This window comes from Lepidochelys kempii, chromosome 5 (assembly GCF_965140285.1).
Source record: "Lepidochelys kempii isolate rLepKem1 chromosome 5, rLepKem1.hap1, whole genome shotgun sequence".
NCBI classification, from domain to species: domain Eukaryota; kingdom Metazoa; phylum Chordata; order Testudines; family Cheloniidae; genus Lepidochelys; species Lepidochelys kempii.
In genome coordinates, this window is record NC_136384.1 from 10,091,651 (window position 1) to 10,113,520 (window position 21,870).

The following is a 21,870-nucleotide window of genomic DNA, read 5'->3' on the forward strand; positions in this document are numbered from 1 at the left end:
GCCCTGGAGAATGAAATCTATTTGTTTGGTGCAGCCTCTAAATTCACTTTTTAAAAGACGGAAATGCTACTGGGTTTCACACCACAGCTCAGCACTTTTTATTTATTTATTTTGCATTGAACTCCATGGGTTAAATACAAGCCATTAAAGAGCAGAAATAAAATCTCTTAAGAATCTTTAACTTATGGTCTTTTGGCAAGCAAGAACATTCCTGCCTTCAGAGAGTCATGCACGAAGTAAGACATTTTCTTTACCCCCTCTGGGAAAAGCAGATAACTACCTGTTTTACAGCCTTTTATGTTCCTAGGACTGTCACTTGTGACTGATAAAGGAAAATGCCATATTGGATGCAATTTGAACATTTTTTTTTTCACTGAGAAAAAGAAAGTAATTGAAGTTTCAGAGTAGCAGCCGTGTTAGTCTGTATCCGCAAAAAGAAAAGGAGGACTTGTGGCACCTTAGAGACTAACAAATTTATTTGATCATAAGCTTTCGTGAGCTACAGCTCACTTCATCGGATGCATGCTGTGGAAAATACAGTGGGGAGATTTTATATACACATGAAACAATGGGTGTTACCATGCACACTGTAACGAGAGTGATCAGGTAAGGTGAGCTATTACCAGCAGGAGAGCAAAAAAACCTTTTGTAGTGATAATCAAGGTGGGCCATTTCCAGCAGTTGACAAGAACGTGTGAGGAACAATGGTGGGGGGGAATAAACATGGGGAAATAGTTTTACTTTGTGTAATGACACATCCACTCCCAGTCTTTATTCAAGCCTAATGTAATGGTGTCCAGTTTGCAAATTAATTCCAATTCAGCAGTCTTTAATTTTGAATTATAACATTCAAAAACCAGTCGGAGAACACTTCAATCTCTTTGGTCACTTGATTACAGACCTAAAAGTTGCAATTCTTCAACAAAAAATCTTCAAAAACAGACTCCAACGACTTTCCCCCTCTCCTGCTGGTAATAGCTCACCTTACCTGATCACCCTCGTTACAGTATGTATGGTAACACCCATTGTTTCATGTTCTCTGTGTATATAAAATCTCCCCACTGTATTTTCCACTGCATGCATCCGATGAAGTGAGCTGTAGCTCACAAAAGCTTATGATCAGATAAATTTATTAGTCTCTAAAGTGCCACAAGTACTCCTTTTCTTTTAATTGAAGTTTGTTGTTGTTAGACTGAACTTCTGAGACCACAGTGGTGAGTTGGTATCTGTTATCAAACAGATTTCTCTGCCTCCCTTCCAGCTCTGTGCATCTTTTAAAAACGGGTTTGGGGGGAGAGGTAAAAATGTACTGTGGTCATCCAGGAAAAATTACACTTCTATCTATGTAGGTACTTATCTGACCCTCATCATTGGAATATCTGCACACCTCACAATCACAACTGGATTTTACCCTCCCAGCACTCCCGTAAGGTAAGAAAGTGCCATCCCTGCCATTTTACATATAGGGAACTGAGGCACAGGGTCGAGTGAATGATTTACTTTTTTGAACTTACACAAGAAGTCTGAGACTGAGTCAGGATTTGAACCCAGTCCAGTTCTTTACTATTTAGACCACCCTTCCTATCTTCCTGAACTTCATCAGAAGTTTATGCAGAACAGGACCCCTGATTTTTAGACTGAATGGATGCTCTTGTTTGTATATAGATGTCAAATGAGTAATGATGATAGGATGCTGTGTAATGCGTCGGACTGCGATATCATGTGTGAGAAGGCATGTGCAGAGAGCTACTTCCATGGCACGTGCAGTAAAGAAGCATAGTAACAGTCTCTGTGAATAGGAACTGCTCAGTCCTTGCTCCCTCCAGAAGCAAATCACCTGGAAAAATGTTAGGGAGTAACTGAAGGCATGGCCCTCTCAGCTCTGCAGCAGCACCCACTAGGAGGAGAAAACAGGGCACTGAGGACCATACACACTGAAGTCAGTGGGAATCTGTGAAGCACAGGGTTATTTAACAATCTAAGGTTTATAATCACAAATCTGTTGTAAGAAAAGTTACATTTACTTTGCATCCTCCATCTTTTGAACACCAAATGCTAGTTCCTTTATAATTCAATAATGGAATGGCCCAGGAAAAAATATCATTTTCCCTTCCATATATTTTTTTCAAAATTTGAAACATTTCAACCAGCATTATCCAATATTGTGAGCCAGATTCACTGCTGTTTTTTTGTTTTTGTTTTTTTTTAAAACAAACATAGTTCTAAAGAAGTCCATAGATGTATGCCTATTTACACCAGCTCAGGATCTGTTCCTATATAATTACATTCAGGCTTTTAAATGGCAGAAATCACTATTTAAAGGTCAAAATTCATCTTTTCAAAAGTCTTTCCCACCAAGCTTAAAAAAATAATTGCAAAAGAAACTGTCAAATAATGTTGAACGCTGAATATATTTAAGGATTTTTCAATCAGTGAACAGATATTTCACCAGCAAAAGAAGTCTAAATTCAATAAAATCCATTGTGAACTATTTGCTCAGCTCTGTTAATAACCCCTTAGATGATTAAAGTTGCCAAAATTTAAAGTATCTTTTTTTAATATCACAGTATTTCCCAGAGGCCCTAATCTGCATTAGAGACCCATTGTGCTAATTGTTATACAAACACATATAAAGACATTGACCTTGTACCAAAGGGCAGTCTTTTCATTCCTGTTCTTGCTGTTTGCCTTTACATTGACATTCACTGTGACAATGAAAACAAACAGGTCATTTTGCTTTTGTTCATAGCTTGCTATTGCTCACTTTCAGAAGTGGGGATCATATAGGTGTGATCATATAGCCCTGCTGTCTCCCTACTAGAGCTGGGAGAAAGAAAGAAAAATAAATTGTTGAAAAAAGGCATTTGGGTCAAATTTGGTGAATAGTTTCAACCAACCCCTCTTCCCCATCCCCCATTCCTCCACAACAAAAATCTTGGAAATATCTTAATGTTTTGTTTTGAAAATATCCAAATGAATCATTTCAATGTTTTTGTTTTGTTTTTTGAAGTGCCATTTTCCAAACAAAAATGTTGATCCAAAATGATACCAAGAATTTTGGTTGGTTGGTTTGATTTTGTGTTTTGGTAGAAAAACAAACAAACAAAAACAGTTTTGGTCTGAAATGAATTGATCCGCTACGCCTCCCCCCCACCCCCACCCCCACCCTGGATTTTTCAATTTGGCCACCAAAAGGGAAAACCAGTTATTGGCACAGCTCTACTTCCTATGCCTTGGTTCCACAGCCAGATGCATACTGGTACCCTCCAACAGACAGCTGCACTGCTCACACGCTCCCTGCCTGCTATGGAGATGTAGGAGGGTCTACTGGACAGCACAATGCTATATTGCTCCTTATTGTGGATCAGTGGATAATGGCCACAAGTGACCTTCTTGTGTGTGAGGGGGGTTGTTTATTCCCCCCCCCCCCTTTCTGGCTGGTTTGTTGAGTGATGCTGCTGTTCCATTCTTTCCATGTCATCTGGTGTTTCTTTTAATCCCCATTGTAGGACTAAGTGCTTTCAAAAATATGGAAAGTTTTACACTTGATTGTGAAAACTCCCTGACGTGAAGGGCAAGTGAAATATTGATCATCCTGGGCATTGGTGACAGGATCTGACTGCCTGAGGCAAATTGTCACTTTCCCAAGCCTCAGATTCCTGGAGTGAATAGTAAAATCCTGCTAAATGTCACGACTAGACCAAAAATAATAATAATACAAAAAACTTCTTTCAGCAGGTGTCTTTGACTTGTTTGCGCCAGTCAGACTCTGGACTAGGCTGTGCACAGAGTTTGTGAGAAAATATACATATCTCTGTTTTGGGATGGTTGGCAGGGGATAATTTTCTCAGCTCAAAGGATGCTGTCAAGTATCTACATTTTTGTACAGTTTCCATTGCACTGGTAGCTGACTGGTAGTGTCATTTTTACCTTAGATAAATAGGGAGGAATTTGCACAAAACTTCTAGGTTTCCCTGGAAGGCCCATAATGTCCTGCAAAGCTTGGCTGAGTTTCAAGTTTTGTGGAGAAAATACCAGCTACTAAAGGGCTCTTTACCCTAGCAGAGAGAGAGAACATAAGAGTGGCCGCACTGGGTCAGACCAAAGGTCCATCTAAGCAACAACAACAAAAAATTAAGTGAGACTGATTAACTAGTGGAACAAACTATGAGGGAAGTGGTGGGTTCTTTATCTCTTGAGGTCTTCAACTCAAGCCTTCAGATTGAGACTGGATGCCTTTCTGGAAGATACACTTTTACTGACATGCACGTTATTAGGCTCAATACAGAAATAACTGGATTATCTACTATGCCCTATATTACACATGAAGTCAGAGTAGGTGATCTAATGATCCTATATGGCCTTAAAATTTATGAATCTATAACATTTGTCACCAATCCAGTAACCAGTTTTGTGTGGTTTTGGCCTTATTCGGAGAGAGTTGCACAGCTCTGTGATAAATAAGATTACCCAGTGCTGGTTTTTAGACCATTATAATAGCAGCAGAATGATCCCAACTGTGAATTCTGGATTTTATCTGTTTAAATTAGATCCTATCCATCTCCTTGGCACAGGTTTAAACATGGAAGCCTCTGTCCAGGTGCCACGGCTGCACATGCAGAGTATTTACATATGTCAAACTGGCCAATCATATGCAGAAGTGTTGGATTTGCATGAGCACTCATAGTAGTTGCATGGGAAATTAGGTGTTCAACTGCACTCCCAATAAACATCATAACCAATCCCAAGGTTTTATACTTCAGTTTAAGTACTTGGGCCTAACTCCAACTCCCAGATTCAAATATCTTCGGGTCTTTCAAAAATGAACCTGAATTTCAAACAGGCTGAACCAAAATTCAGAATCTGAATAAAACAGAAGCAATTAAATCAGGGCCCCATTATGCAAGGCACTTTCCCTAGACATGACAATTCTTGCTCCAAAAGCTATTCAGCCTACTTAGTTGATAGGATTGACTTTTCTACTTGGCTGAACTACCGAAAAGACCAGAAATAGTCTGTTCAAGCTAAATCTCTTTTTATTCTTATTTTTAATCTTCTTGTTTAGAATCTCTCAGCTGTTGCAGCTCTATAGTAAACACAACACCATATGCATGAAGCAATTATTTTCCTAGCAGGGCTTACATTAACATTTCCTTCAGTTACATATAAGCCACTTGTTCCACTGCTGTTGTACAAAATGCTGTTAGAATTAAGGTTTCTTTCTTTAAGACTAATCTTCACAAGCCATCGTTTGCTTTGAACCAGCACACGATCATCTTTTTTATGGCACCACATCAGGTTTATGTATAATTCAATCAATACCTGGGAGGCAAACTCTTTGATGATTACACTAAAAAAAAAAATCTCATTTTGCTGTACTTTGTCGATGTAGTTCCATTACTGCATGTCACGGAGTTAAAAGAGTTTATGGGACTGTAGCCCCCAAAGGACATTTTAAACATATGCTTTTTATGACAACTAAACTCCAAGATAAACGAATACATTAAAATAAGATATTGGGATCGTTTCCTTTTGTGTTTGATTGATATGAAGGGGCGTCATAAATGAAAAAGTTCCTCCCCTTTGCCCAATTTAGTGTGTTACAAGCAGAAAGATAAATATATTTTCCCCTGTGCACTTTGAATGAATAATAGCACGGCAGCAAAACAAGACCTTGCTCAACTGGAAACCAGAATGACTTGAAAGATGAAACTTGGTCAGAGGGCTTGAATGGTGAACTTTTAACATGGTATTTTGTCTTCCTTTCTGGTCTCTCCTCAATCTGTCTCGGAAGGAGGTTGACTTATTTTTAATGCTGGGTAGGGGGAATATTTATACTCCCTATTATAAAGAGTTTTTATGCTTTAGGCGATAGACAGTTATTGATAATATATAAATCTCTCTTTCTCGCTCATCCCTGCCCCCCACAATCCTGACCATATAGCCCCCTAAAATACCAGCCTTAATCACCTCAACTGGCATTGCTAAAGGCTGTCTTACATCACAAAGCTCTCCACTTGCCAACGTGGATGTGGTCTGAGTCAAGGACCCCCAGTGATAAGGAATACAAAAAAAAGTATTCTCGCAGGAACCTTAAAAAGTTGTAGGATTCCTTCTTCTGTTGTAATAACTTTTTCTATAATCTCAGCTTCATTCTCAGCTTCTTTATTTCTGATGTAAACAAATTTTGACACTAGAATGTGTAGGCCTACCCTGATATGAGTTAACAAACACAGGGGGAAGCCTCATTTCTTGGTAGGCAGGATTAGGGAGGTAGAGCAGTGTGCTGAAAACAGAATGTTTGTGCTAACTAAGATAGGTAAATAGGTAAGTAGGCTAAGAGCCAGAATGTCTGAAGGAGCTAAGGTAAGGGGAGGGAATGCCTAAGAAACCATGTACAAAGAACAAGATAACAATGGACAAGAAAAGTCAGCAATGTAAAGATGGAGTAAAGAGTAGTTCGAACATGGACAGTGCATGGACAGGGATTGGTTCCTACAATAACTAAGCCAGTCCCAAAATGTCTGATGCAATGTATAGTAAATGCAGTGGAATGTGTAAATGTATGTAAAGAGAGAGAGTGTCTGTGCATCTTTGGATCGGTGACGTACCCTGCATCCATTGCCTGCATTTGAGTCTGATCAACGCAGTGTAGCATTACCGTATGCCAACAGAGATACCTGAGTGACAAAGTCTGGAGTCAAACTCAGTTCTTGGGAAGCCGTGTGGAAAGAGGGCTTGGAGGGAATCCCAACAAAATGAAGACACCAAATTTGTGTGCTGTGTAGGTAACCCAGGGACTGAGATGAGGGATGTTTGAGAGGTATGGTATATTTCTCTAGGCCAGCGACTAAATCTCAACATCACAAACACGTACTGCATAACTCTACCCTCTATATGCCCTGAGTTTAAAGTAGATTAAAATACGAAGAGACATTCTCCAATTTTGGTATGTGTAATGATTTTGGTCTGACACAATGTGTAATTTTAGTGGCTGATGCATAAGGGTCATATATGCAACATTTTAAATATTATAATGCAATATTAATCTCTCTTGTTCAGATGCCAATACCCCACTCATCATGGTAGTATCTTAGTTGGTTGTGTTTGTAGTAGGCTGAGACCATGGTCTCTGAAAGGAAATTATTATTACTAGTATTTTGCTATTATTTTGTATGTCACTAATGCCCAAAGTCCAGTGTGGATCAGAGCTGCATTATGTCCCTGAATCTGCAGGTCACTGGAATCAACGGAAGTCCTTCTGTTGACGTTTCTGGGTTTTGGCTCAGACCCTGTATTATCTCCTGAAAAAGCAAAGAAGAAACAGTCACTCTCCCAAAGAATTTTTGATCTAATGTCAGACATGGTGCAACCTGTAAATATAACAATAAATAGGCAGGATGGGGATAGGGAGAGCAAAGATGGTGCTAAGAGGACCCTGAGGTTACGTAGGTGAACTGTGCATACAGCTTGATGGTTCTGAATCATCTGAAACTAATTCTGGCTTTTAAATAACTACAACAATATCAGCTCTCCTCAGCTGTTGCCCAAGCCTGCTTTTGTGAGCATCACAGTAGACATGGATTCTGAAGGAAGTATTTTGGCCTCATGGCTTAGTTCAAGGAGGGTGTTCCCTATCTAAGGAGCAGTGGGGAGGAAAGCCAGGAGATGTTTGTAGGACTAGTAGGCATCGCTGATGGAGCACAGTGTGTGTGTGTGCGTGCAGGGGATATAATAACAGACAATGGTGGAAAAGCAGGGAGTGACTGAGTTGTGAAGGGTCTTATAGGTGAAGAAACACTTGAGACATTTAGAACTGGAATGAGCTGAGCACAGGAGCATACACCTGGGGATACGCAGAGGTCTTCCAGGGGGTACATCAACTCATATAGATATTTGCCTAGTTTTACAATAGGCTACATAAAAAGCACTAGTGAAGTCAGTACAAACTAAAATTTCATACAGACAATGATTTGTTTATACTGCTCTATATACTATACACTGCAACATAAGTGAAATATTTATATTCCAATTGATTTATTTTATAATTATATGGTAAAAATGAGAAGGTAAACAATTTTTCAGTAAAGAGTGTGCTGGGACACTTTTCTATTTCTGTGTCTGATTTTGTAAGCAAGTAGTTTTTAAGTGAGGTGAAACTTGGGGGTACGTAAGATAAATCAGACTCCTGAAAGGGGTACCATAGTCTGGAAAGGTTGAGAGTCACTGGACAAGAGGACTTGAAATGTCTTTTCATATTTGGGTTCTGGGATTGAGTCATAAACCAGGGACCGTGCAGAAGGAGTTAAGGGGAGGGAAAGGGTTGGGTGTCATGGGAGCAAGGAAAAGAGAGTTTGGGGCAGGTCACACATGACAGCGACCGCTAACTGTAGTGTGTTATGTGTGGGGAGGAGAAGGAGGATCAGAGAAGAAGACAAGATTAGAACAGGGCAATCAGAAAGAAGGGGGCAATAAGTGACATATGGGAGATGGGGTGGAGTTTGCTGAGAAGAGTTCTGAAAGGTGAAGTAGGGTGACAACTGCATTGTGTTGAAGGTGAAATTAATCCCTTTGTGGCAATCCATGCAAAGCTATCTGCAGAGGTGGGGGCACTCCACTTCTCCTGAACACCAAGGAGGTGGACTTGGAGGGGAACACTGGGTGCGGGGGAAGCCTTGGGAGTAGGGTGACCAGATGTCCCGATTTTATAGTGACAGTCCTGATTTTGGGGGCTTTTTCTTATATAGGCACCTATTACCCCCCCCCACCCCATCCCGCTTTTTTACACTTGCTATCTGGTCACCTTACTTGGGAGGGGCCACTGTATCTGCAGTCTGTGAACCCAGTAGCATGTGACACAGTGGTCACAAAGGGTTAACGGCAGCTATTCCTACCTATGACCTGTAGCGTGGGGTTGGGATGGATTTTGTATCTCCACTTAAGGCACATGCAGAACATCCATAGAAAGGCTGATAACTCTGGCTTTCTGTGGTCTTCCAGAATGTCACCCTGGGAAGATCAGTAGGAAGGCAGTAAAAGTATCATAGGACGAGCAAGTTGATACGGCTGCACCAACAGCTGGAGTCAGAGTATGGCTTGACCACAGCGATACAAGTGTCTTGTTTAGAGAATAGGAGCCCTCTATAACTCTGCAGCAGTCGACAGAGCCTTTAGTGGCTGAGCCTTCATTATATCCTCATGAAGGAAAGCTCCTTTACCTTTGTAGTAAACTAAGGGAGGGATTTTTTTCATTTATTTATTTTATTTGAAGTTATTTCTCACTATTTTTCAAACAGCCAAATATGTTCAATACTTAAATGTGTAAAGGGTAGACCACAGGACAATAAATGCCAAGTGGGAGAAAAATATAAAAATATATTAATACTCCCATCCTTCCACACAATCAAACAATAAAAAAGGAAGGAAAAAAAAACCCCATGGAGCTATACAAATCTTACTGTTCTACAGGGAAAAGAAATAATTGCAATGAGAAACTAGGGGTGGAAGCCGCAATGCTGGGACTGCTTCCTCATCACGTGATGATTAATCATAATAAATTAAGTTTTATTTTAAATTTTGCAACATACTAACTTAACTCAGCAGGTAATGGGAGGTGCCCTGCATAGCCAAATGGTGTTTAACTGTCTGAAAAGAAAAACAATTTCCTCCCTGAAGCTGTGTTATAAATAATGCATTCAAAATGTGCCTCATTTGAGCAGATTATTCCAGCTGCCTCTTGTTCTTAGAGATTGGGAGATTTAACACCAGAAACTCAGCACTCCTGAAATGCACAAATATCTATGTGCAGAAACTGGTTGTCCAACCCAAACAGTTTCAGACTGCAAAAAGAGTCCTGGAGGCAACACTTGACGCGAACAGTTTATGTTCAGAGGAATGGCCTGCTTCATCACTGCACCATGGGTACTCATGGGCTTGTGGAATGTGAGTGTGCAACACAACAAACTTGTAATGGTATTGTGTTTTGGCCCCACTTTGCATTGGTTTCAGTGATGACATGAGATAAGTGGCAGTGAAGAATCAGGCCCAAACCACTGGTTCAAAGAGAAAATTGGTGGAAATTATGACAGGCTTGCAAGCAGCTTGCTAACAGGGAGTGGGCTAAATTTAGGGCTTAATCCTGTCCCATTGGAGTCAATAGCAGTTTTGCTTTGACTTCAACAGGAGCAGAATCTGACCCTTCATGAATAAAACTGCTGGCTATCAATCAGAACTGTCCCTTGGGTAAGGTGAATAGGGGCAACTGCCCCAGACCCCACACTTTGGGAAGCCCTGTGGGAGGGGAGGGGAGGTGGGGGGTGAGCAGAGTGAGGAGGCGAGCGGCAGGCGGGTGTGGGGGGGATGGGATGAGGAGGAGCCACCCTACCAGAACTTCCCCCTCCCCCCCCCAGTGCCTCCTGCCTGCCTGCAGGCCCCCCCGTCAGTGCCTCCCCCTCCCTCTCAGTGCCTACTGCCTGCCGCAGGTCAGATATTTTGTGACATCAGGAGGTGCTGGGGGGGAGAGGAGAGGAGCGAGGGCACAGCATCCTCGGGGGAGGGGGCGGAACTGGGCAGGGACATGAAGACGCGGGGCTGGGGTCTTGGGGAAGGGGTGAAGGTGGGGCATGGGTGGAGCTGGGGGAGGAGCACCCCCTGGCAGATTAGAAACTCGGTGTCAATGTCCTGGGCCCTGCACCACCCTAGGGATGGCCCTGCTGTCAATAGTTTGCACAGGTCTACAGCAGAGACTGGCATCCATTTGTAGTAGTTATCCTATGGGCACCTAGGTATAAGAAAATGAATGAGATACTGACAAGCTTTAGGATGAAGATTGGTCAAAAGAATCCTAGAGTTGGAAGGGACCTCAGGAGGTCATCTAGTCCAACTCCCTGCTCAAAGCAGGACCAACCCCCAGTTTTTTGCCCTAGATCCCTAAGTGGTCTGCTCAAGGATTGAACTCACAACCCTGGGTTTAGCAGGCCAATACTCAAACCACTGAGCTATCTGTCCCCCCTTAGTGCCACTGGGCAAAAGGACTCTCAACAGTAAGAGTAAAGTTTATCTGTGCAGATTATAGAACCTTTTCTAGGGTGGTGCACGACTGAAAAAGGAATTTCCCCAGCAATTCAAGATGATCACAAACCTCCCCACTTTCTGTTCCAAGTGCAAGGTGCATTTCTGTGACCTTGCCTTCTTTCCTAAAAGTGCACAGCCAAGGGAATATTTAACAAAAGAAGCAAACAAAAAAACAACCTTGCCAAAACAAGACACTCCACTCCACACGCTTCTCCCTCTGGAGAACATGTGTCAAACAAACAACAAGTGTCCGTTGTGTAGTCCCGTGGCTTAACGCACGACTAGAAGGCGCTCAGATACTACAGTCAGGAACACAGTAAAAAGAATAGAATAGAAGAAATACTCCGTGGAGAGCACTGACCCCATCATCAGACAATCAACAGCTGGACCTTTCCCACATGCTATTTTTGTGTGTGAACTGATGCAAAGTTATCACTGGCTCCTATTTGTCAGATCTCAACAGCAAAATGTAAGAGATAAAACACATTGGCAAATATTTTAATCTTTCTGAGTCAGCAGGGCAATAGTCTGTCAATGTGATATGCAGCTACTAAGATGCCTAATGCTTGAGCAATACAGCTTAGATTAGATGTGTGACTGTCCCAGTCAGGGAGTGTAAGCAGGAACATCAATAACAAAACTCAATGGAAATCTGCAGAGGTTTATTTCCCCCAAAAAAGAGAATCTGCAGGGATATTGTTCTCATTTCTGCCAGGGATTAGCTGTGCTTTGAAGGCTGGCTGCTTAAAGCCAGTGTTAGTGAGTTTGAATCCAGCCATTTGGGTTTTATTTTTTAATTTACTTTACCAAAACTAGGGGCACGTATTCATCTCAGTTGTAATTTCATTTTTGTTGAGGTTATACCTGGGATCAATTTGCCCCAATATTCACTGTTGGATGAAACAGACTTTAACTAAGGTACTTATATTACCACAATGTCTGAGCATCTCAGAACCTTCACTGTATTAATCCTCACCACACCCTTATGAGGTATGAAAAAATTGGTCTCTTTATTTTACAGCTGGGAAACTGAGCCACAGAGAAACTTAGGGTATGTCCGTACTGCAGTGTCAGAACTGCCCCAGTCTGATCCACAGGTATAAACGTCCTCTGCTTCCTTGAGAAAAGGGGAGCATGGGATGAGAGTTATGGATGTCAACCTTGGAATAAAAGGATGAGTGAGACTGCTACATTATGCTGCAATTTGTTTATCCAAAGGTCCTATAGCATTAACACTTGCTGAGAATATATGCATAGCCAGTTTGAATGTAACAACTGCTCTACCAGATTCTATCTATACTGGACCACATGCTTTAGAGTCAGAGCCAAACTCTTTCCATATTAGATAGTAATGGGAAACCCCTACTGATAGAGAAAGGATCACTTCACTCATCATCACCTCATGAGCTGAGATGCCACGGCTGTTCAGCAGCGGACTGCAGTGCTACCCAAGACTTGAGGACAGGAAGTGAAGAACAATACCACAATCAGTATGAAAATGCAGAAGGAAAGAAGATAAGAGGAATAGAACAACCTGTGCTAGGTACTGACCAAACTTGATTCTGCCAATTCAGATCTAATGAGCCTACAGCATGTCCCCTGACACCCAGGCAAAACAAGAGCACATAACCAAAGCAGTTAGCAAGGTGTCTTGTATCTATGCATTGCAAGATGCTATGCTATGATTTTCCATTAATTTTCTATATTTCCTTGCCTTTGTTGATATGGGCCAAATCTTGATCCCATTGTCATCAATGGCAAAACATCAGCTGATGAGAAAGACCAGGATTTGACACTGTGTGACTACACGTTAAAATTTGGTCCAAGGTGTGTGTCATTGGTATGTGTTAAAATCCTATCTTTGTCTGAAAAGGTTCACGGGAGTCAAGGTATTAAATTAGCTCCCTCTCTTCAGACAGCTAGCTTCAGCATAATGGTGTTTCAATAAAAAAAGAAGAGAATTAAATTTCCTCTAGCCTGAACTGTAATTTTGATCTTTTTTCTCTATCAATGTGTTCCCAGAAGTCTAAGGAAATGTGCAGGCTTCCTTATACAGGCTGGGAGAGCATCAGTGCATTATCTCATTGGCACTAATATTTTTTAAAGGTCTGGAAACTGGAACTGTAATATGCAATAATCACACAACTACTGAGCTGACAGCTTTCTCTCTCAAGCATCACCTTATTGCATTAGTGAAATAGTTTTAAAAATTTTCTAACTCATGTTTCCTCTGGCTGGAAGCAGATCAATAGCTATCTTGCTTACATTTCTCTCAAAAATTAAATAACTTTCTTTCAGTAGACACAATGGTCAGTAATAGCATCAACATGATTTACCACAGTTTTATCAGAACACACAGATTATTTTATTCTGGGAAATAAATAAATGTATCTGACCAATCAATGTGAGAATGGGAATTTGTGGGAAACTAGTTGGACATCCATCTACTTGTATTTGATGAATTCATTAAGCCTCAGTCACCTCCCTATCTGTAAAACAGTGTCCCAGTGCTGTTTTGAGACGTCTATCAATTTTTGTCACCCAGTTTTGCACTGAAGATTGTTAAGTCACAAAACTAAGTTTGGTTCAACTTTTGCAAAATCTCTTCCTGCATTAGGTTTTGGTTTTTAAAGAGTCAGAATCTCATGGATGGTTCAAATTGAGGTCTTGCTTGATCTTATCTTTATTTTATTCAGTTCACTATGATAGGGGATACATTGGATACAAGGTTCCACTTTGGGCTAAACTTCAAAAAATCACATTCCACAAACATTTTTGCAAGTAAAAAAGTGTCAAATGTTCATGACAAGTCAATGCTTAAAACCTGGTTGTGAATGCTTTTGTGTGACTGTGAAGTGGGTGCACTCATATATTGCCATGGAGAATAAGCTTACATTATCACAGTGAACTAGCTGACATAGACAGGTTTCAGAGTAACAGCCGTGTTAGTCTGTATTCGCAAAAAGAAAAGGAGTACTTGTGGCACCTTAGAGACTAACCAATTTATTTGAGCATGAGCTTTCGTGAGCTACAGCTCACTTCATCGGATGCACCGGATGCGGATGCATATGCATCCGATGAAGTGAGCTGTAGCTCACGAAAGCTCATGCTCAAATAAATTGGTTAGTCTCTAAGGTGCCACAAGTATTCCTTTTCTTTTAGCTGACATAGAGAAGAAGTTGCTTACCTGGGACCTGGGAGAGTCAGGATCATAGATTCCAAAGCCAGAAGGGATCGCTGTGATCAAAGGGATCGCTGTGATCACCTAATCTGACCACCTCCTATATTACAGAGACCGTAGAACTTCTCCAAAACAATTCCTAGAGCATATATTTTAGAAAACCATCCACTCTTGATTTAAAAATGGTCAGTGATGGAGAATCCACCACAACCCTTGGTAAATTGTTCCACTGGTTAATTGTGTGGCTTTTCTCTGAACCCTCTCCAATTTATCTACATCTTTCTTGAATCGTGGGTAGCAGAACTGGACACAGTATTCCAGCAGTGGTAACACAAATACCAAATATAGAGGTAAAATAAACTCTTTACTCCTTCTTGAGATTTCCCTGGATTGCATAGCTCTTTTGGCCACAGCATCATACTGGGAGCTCATGTTCAGCTGATTATCCAACACAACCCCCAAATCTTTTTCAGAATCCCTGCTTCCCAGGATAGAGTCTCCCCATTATGTAAGTGTGGCCTACATTTTTTGTTCCTAGATGTATACATTTACAGCTGTACAGGCAGTCCTCGACTTTATGACGTTCGAACGGCACTTACGACATTTCTGAATTGACACCGATTCGACTTATGACAATTGGTTTTGACTTTACAATGCTCAGTCCCGCAAAGGAGTGTACAAGTTACGATGTTTTGACTTAACAACGCAATTTTCAGGAACCACTTGTGTCGTGAGTCCGAGGACTGCCTGTATTGAAATGCATATTGCTCCACTGGGACTAAGATAAAACAAGACCTAGGTTCAGATTCCATCCTCCACCACAGACTTCCTGTGTAAGCTTGGGAAAGTCACTTAATCTCTTTCTACTTCAATTTCTCATCTGTTAAAAGAGGTTAATTATACTGCCCTACTGGGTGGGGATGTTGTGAGGGTAAATTCATTAACATTTTGAGGCACACAGGTCATAGGAACTACTTTAGACAGATATAACAAGAGTTTTCTATTTCAGACTTACTGCTTCTATGGATCTACAAAATGAAGGCTTTCATCTGTTGAAAGTATAATGGGGTTGTGTGGACTGGAGAAATGAAAGGAGAAGATGTGATGACAGTATTAGGGTGATAGATGTAAGTAACCAACCACAGTATCTACATCTCAGTCTCATTTCTGGTAAGTTCAAAGCCTGAATCTCTTATAGACCGTGAATTGTCTAAATATAATAATGATATAATTATGAAGACTGCAGCCACTGACAAATGTAAGTATAAAGCATTTCAATACACAGAAATAGGATTTCATCAGAGGTGAAAAAGTGCACTCTTAGCCTTAGCCTCATCCACATTGTTTTTCATCCTTTATTTTTTATTGAGTTGGTTATTGAGATTGTTACATAGCACTATTCAATTTATCCAGGATATACCAGTTGACAATGAGGCCCTTGAGTGATGACAGAGCCTTGGAGTTGGGATTAATATTGTATTTCATATTAAAAAAGTCTCCCCATAATAGATCTGCCTTGAGAATGTCTTAAAGAGAGAGGCTTCTGTCAATTTCTAAGCACTGGCTCTGGTTTAGAGAGCTTGTCAATTTCAAACCTGTAAATGCAGTTTTGAAACTGACAGAACAAGGGAGTTCTTTCAGTGAAAAAAAAACATAATTCTTCCATCTGGTGGGAATTTATAATATATATAAAATCCTAGAATTCTGATCTACCCTGGGGCATGATAAATAAATTAAAAAAGAGAAAGATTTGCCAAGCTGCCCTCTTGTCTTTTGTCCCAGAGATGTCTCGCTAAGGCTTCAATATGATTCGCTTGTGGATGTGCGTCTTCTCTTTGTTTATCCCTGTGAAAAGGGATGATAGGGAAAATTCAGTTCTCAGTTTTATCAAATACAAATCCAGAGTTTTCAACTGAGTTACTCTAGGTTTACAACTACAGGTCATAGCCAGAGTTGTTTTATCTTGATGTAACCCTATTTGGCTTCAATGGAACAATGCTAGTTTACATGAGCTGAGGCTGAGAATCTGGCCTACGTATCTATTTCCCCCCTTCAAAGTGTGACTTTCTTCTCAGGGTACCTAAAGCTTAGTCATTTCAGAGTTTTTCAAAAATTAGTTCTTTTTCTTTTTGAAAAGGTTGTTTTATTTATTAAATGCAGTTCCAATTTTTCCTCTTCCTTTCCCCCCAAAACAAAGCCAGAATTGCTGGATGTTATACTTGCTAGTATTACTTTAGGTTGTGTAATAAGTGAGAACATTTTTCTTTGCTGAGAAATGAATCCCCTAAAACTACTAGCAGTCATGATAAACCCAAACGCTGGATTCCATCTCTTGAGATATAGTTCTGGATTTTTAACTTTATGATGAAACCCTATCTCTACAATGGGACAAAACAAAATCTCAAGATATGAACAACTCTGAACTTTGAGAAAGCCTCATTCTGGACCCAGATTCTGTGACTCAGGCCTGTCTCTGGATCCAAACTTTTCTGAAGTTCTGGGATGTTTGGATTGGAAGCAGAAACCTAGTCATTCTCTAAATTGCCAAATACCTCTTCAGTACCACTGGTCCCAGTGCTCTAAAATTAGATTTTCCTTATCGGCATTCATAGCAAAAATAAGAAGTTCATCTGAAACTTCCCCTTCCCCCATGATGAGAGGAATCAAGAAAGTGCTCATCTAGCACAGTAACAGGCTCAGTGTAAACACATGAATAGAATAGAATAGAATAGAATAGAATAGGAGACCTCTTTGTGTCTTTGGTAGCAACTAGCAAGCAATTTACACGCTCAAATGAGAGAGAGCTCCTTCAGCCCACCTCTAAAATGAGAAGCAGTATTAGACTCTTTTATATCAACTCTCTAATGCTAGGTGCCTGTGGTAGCAGGAATTCCAGAGATGGATCCATGACTAGGATGCATATTCTTTGAAAATGGACTATTCCATCATGTAAAATGCAACCAGAGACCAGTCTCCACAACTACGTGAAGCTTTTGGATAATTCTTCCCCTTTGACTCTTCCTCAGTTATCGAAATGGGAAGATGCTAGTAGTACGTCATCTAGCCTATTCACTGGATTCCTCAATTCTTCGTCTGGTTTTAAATGGCTCATGTGATAAGTTCTCTCCTGGGTGTGATATCTACAAAACACTTGACAATGGTTAGGCTGCTGGTGTTCTGAGATCTCTGCCTATCATGATGACCAGTATAGTCTCATTGTTTTCTTGCACTCCCCTGTCCCTCTGTCTGTGTCCATCTATTGTCTCTTGTCTTATTCTTTTCTTGTAAGTTCTTTGATAGGTTCTTTTTTTCCTTTGTTTGTTTGGCATCTATCACAATGGGATGCTAGTCTATGATGAGGCTCCTAAATGCTATATTAATACAGATAATTAATCATAATAATTAATAATAATGAAGACTCTTCCACAGTCTGGTAGGTCTTGAGAAAAATATTCCTGATGTTCAGCCTAAATTAAAATACAAAAGAATTGAAATAAATAAGAATGTCAATTAGCTTTTACTCCTTTCCATCTTGCTACTAGTATTTATGCCCCACGCGACAATTCCCCTCCTCACTTTTTTCCGTGTTTACATCTTGGAGTTTTCTTGGGCTTAACTCCTTCTCCCTCACAATACATCCTTTTAGTTTATAACCTCATCAGACTTTCTAGCTGTACTTTGTGTTCTGACAATGTTGATTCAAATTTGATTCTTTTTGTACCTTTTGAGAACGGAGTGGTCAGAGGGAAGTTAATTGGGAGATAGCCTACGGGTTGTGACAGAGGGGGAAACATGTTGGAAGTGCTAAGAGAACTGCTTGGACCATGTCAGACTGAGATGAAAGCAGTAACTCCAAGCCAAGAGAAGACTAACGTGTGTAGTAGGGCCATATTCTGATCTAAGTACTGCCAGGATAAACCGGGATTAAGTCCCCGGGATCAGAAAATGGCTCTTGGCTTTTCACAGCTGCATCATCTAACCAACCAAACCTCCCTTGGCTGTCCCTCTGTTATATTGTTATTCCCACTACACTCCCTGTGCTCTCTGCTAAATTTCTTGCAAAATGACTGCATGCAGTGCTATGTGCTTTAATACTGGCAGAGAATTGTTAGGGAACACCATGTAATAGGAAAGATTCTGGGTAACTTATGGGTATTTATAAACATGAAGGAATTTAGTAGCTGTAAGACAATGAACAGATTTTTATTACCTTAGTAGTAGCCTTATGATAGGCCGTCTCATACTGAGGTGACACACAGTCTATAGAACAGTATTTCATGACTGCCCTTGGGTTTGCATTGAACTGACAGAAAAAACTTATAAGTACGATCAGAGCACTAAGCAGAGAAAGGATGGTCTTATCGTTAAGACATTGAGCTAAGGCTCAGGAGGGCAGAACTCCATTCCAGCAGTGGCCATACACACCCTGTTTGACCTTGGGCAAGCCTCTTGCTGTTAGATTTGTCCAAAGAAATCAACCAATGCAGATTTCAGAGTAACAGCCGTGTTAGTCTGTATTCGCAAAAAGAAAAGGAGTACTTGTGGCACCTTAGAGACTAACCAATTTATTTGAGCATGAGCTTTCGTGAGCTACAGCTCACTTCTGAAGTGAGCTGTAGCTCACGAAAGCTCATGCTCAAATAAATTGGTTAGTCTCTAAGGTGCCACAAGTACTCCTTTTCTTTTAACCAATGCAGAGTGCTTTTGAAAACCCCACTCTTTAATTTCGCTTTGCCTCTGTTCCCCAGGCAGAAAACGAGTATAATAATAATACTTTCTTTTCCTGTCTTGTGTTTTTATGTTGTAAGCTTCTAAGAGAAAGGACTGGGTCTTCTTTATGTGTTTTTATATTGCCTATCACTAGGGCTCTGTGTCTGTCGTGGAGGTGGCAGAAGTCACGGACTCTGTGACTTTCTGCGACCTCTGTGACTTCTGCAGGGGCAAGTGTGGCTGACCTCAGGGCTGCCCAAGCAGCTGGCTCCGTGGCCAGTTGCTCAGGTGCAGGGCCGGCTCTAGGTTTTTTGTCGCCCCAAGCAAAAAAAATTTTGGCCGCCCCCTCTTTTTGTTTTGTCTTTTACACGTTTGCACTTTGCAATGTTTTTTTAATTCTTTTTGCCATTTCTCTCTCTGTTGCCAGAAGGCAGCACCGGAAAGTCGTTTTTGTTTTTGTCCCGGCATTTTACCCCTCTAACCACTGGCACTGATGCAACACGGAAATTGGTGTGAATGGCCCCTGGAAATGTGCCGCCCCAGCACGGGCTTGCTTTGCTGGTGCCTAGAGCTGGTCCTACTCAGGTGGCCCCAGGGACAGCCCCACCAGCCACTGCTCCGCTGGCCCTGGCAGCAGTCCCTGGGTGGTGAGTCGGAGCAGCCACTGTCTGCAGCCCTGGGCAGTGGTCCCTGGGCAGCCAGCCAGAGCAGCTGCAGTCAGCTGGCACAGGCTCCCTCCCCCCCCCAGCAGTGGCCCCTTTAGTGCCCCCTGCCCAAGATTTAATCACAGGTATTTTTAGTTATTGCCTGTGACCTCTGATACAAACAGTAATAGTGATATGGAGTGAATAAGACCTTGCACCTGAAATCGAACTTGTGCCAATTGTGCTATGTTTTTTTATGGTCTGGCTACTACAGTCTAGACTGAAGCCATGATGTCATTTCATGCAGACTACTACCGATTTTGTTGCTACATATCCAGGCTGTATGTACACATTGGCCTGGTAGGCAAATGCCCCATGTACCCATTACCTTTGCCATTCTCCTGTTACTCTCTTCATTAATTCCACCTTGATCTCTCATACAGTTAAAAGAATGAGTGGCTTTACTTTATACATCCTAGCCTGTAATGCAACAAGAAGGGGCTTTACGATTAAAACGTTAGGCGCTTAGGGGTTAAATCTTGTTTGATTCCCTCTCCTGTGTCACAGAACTATATTAATATAGTAACCCTTTATTGCAAGCTGACATCAACTAATGTTAAATTATAACAGAATTCCTTTGAAATTGCATATTAACAGTTGTGCTAATACCAAAGGGTTCACCGTGATTAATGTTATTGTAATGAATACCAAAGAAATTAATAACCATTTGTCACTTGTAATAAAGTTGCCCAGTAATTTCATGCCATTTTCTTTCCTCATTTGTCATGAGAATGAGGTGCTGGAATTTTAAAGCCTCGTATAACAGTGTGAATTACAGAGGGGAAAGGTTCCACTATTCAGAATTTTTCTGTTTGATTGGTCTTCCTTGCAGCCCATTCTCACAAAACTCAGAGAGGGAACTGAATGGAAGGAATGCTTGTTAGTCTGGGGTGCAGAATTTGGGGAAGAGGAGAATTATTTTAATACATGTGTGCCTATCATAATTGACCCCTCTGTATTGGAAATTCAGATCCCCTGACTAGTCATTATTTTGACAAATATTGTAATGAGTGCAGAAAATGGCAGCACATAAATCCATTCTCATGACATAATGAGAATGGGAAGCAGCACAAATTAAATAGTGATCACTTCAGAGTCTGGAGCCTATAAACACGCCCTTTCATGTGTCTTCCCTTCCTCCTGCAGCTGATCAATAAGATCCTGTCAGTGAAAAATTGTTGCCCATTAGGATTCCCGGTCATTTCAGCCTGGTGTACATCTTGACCTGAGTTGTTCTGCTTTGCTTTTGAGACACTGAGCACTTGCAGTTCCCATTTAAGGCAATGAGCTAGTGGGGACTTTGCTCTCTGATAATAAAGCCCATTGCCATTATTTCAAAAGAGGGGATTCTGTGATTAATTTCAATATTATCAATATTTTATTGTCTATTACACTTTCATATAGATTTTGGTAGTTACTTCTGACTTACTCTGGTGTAAGCAAGAGGAGAATCAGGTCTTTATCCTTTGCCAGGAGAAGATCATCAGCCTATATATCAAGAAAAATCTCTGAGCCATACCGTGGGCATAACCTTGTTTGACAAGGGTCAAGAAAGTCAAGGCTATCCAGATACTCAGAGAGTTGATTTGTCACAACCTCTTCCAAAATCTTACCAAAGAATGGAAGATTAGATACTGATCCATTGTTGTGTAGGTTGTCAACAGTGAGTGTAATTAACCACTGGAACATCTTATGAGGGATTCACCATTGCTTGGAGTGTCTAAATCAAGAGTAGATGTGTCTCTACAGAGTTGCTCATATTCAGCCAGAAGACTGCGCCTGATGTAAGAATTACTGAGTAACATTCTTTGGACTTTGTTATGCAGGATGTCTTATCTGATGATCACAGTGGACCTGTCTGGCCTGAAGTTAGAAAAAAATAAAGCCACAGTTTACAAGTGAGTGTGGGGCGGGTGGGAGATAAAGATACAGAGCCAGATCCTCAGCTGAAGTAAATCACCATAGGTCCCTTGCAGTCATATGCTATTGATCTCAGTGCAGGAGTCACTGGGTGAATTCTATGGCTTATATTATGCAAGAGGTCAGATTAGATCCGAGCTGTCTCTTTTGGCCTTAAAATCAATAGGTGAAATCCTGGCCCATGGGAAGTCACTGACAAGACTTCCTTTGACTTCAATGGGAGCATGATTTCACTCTATGCATTTTAAATGTGAAGGGCATGATCTCTAGTAGTTAGTGCAG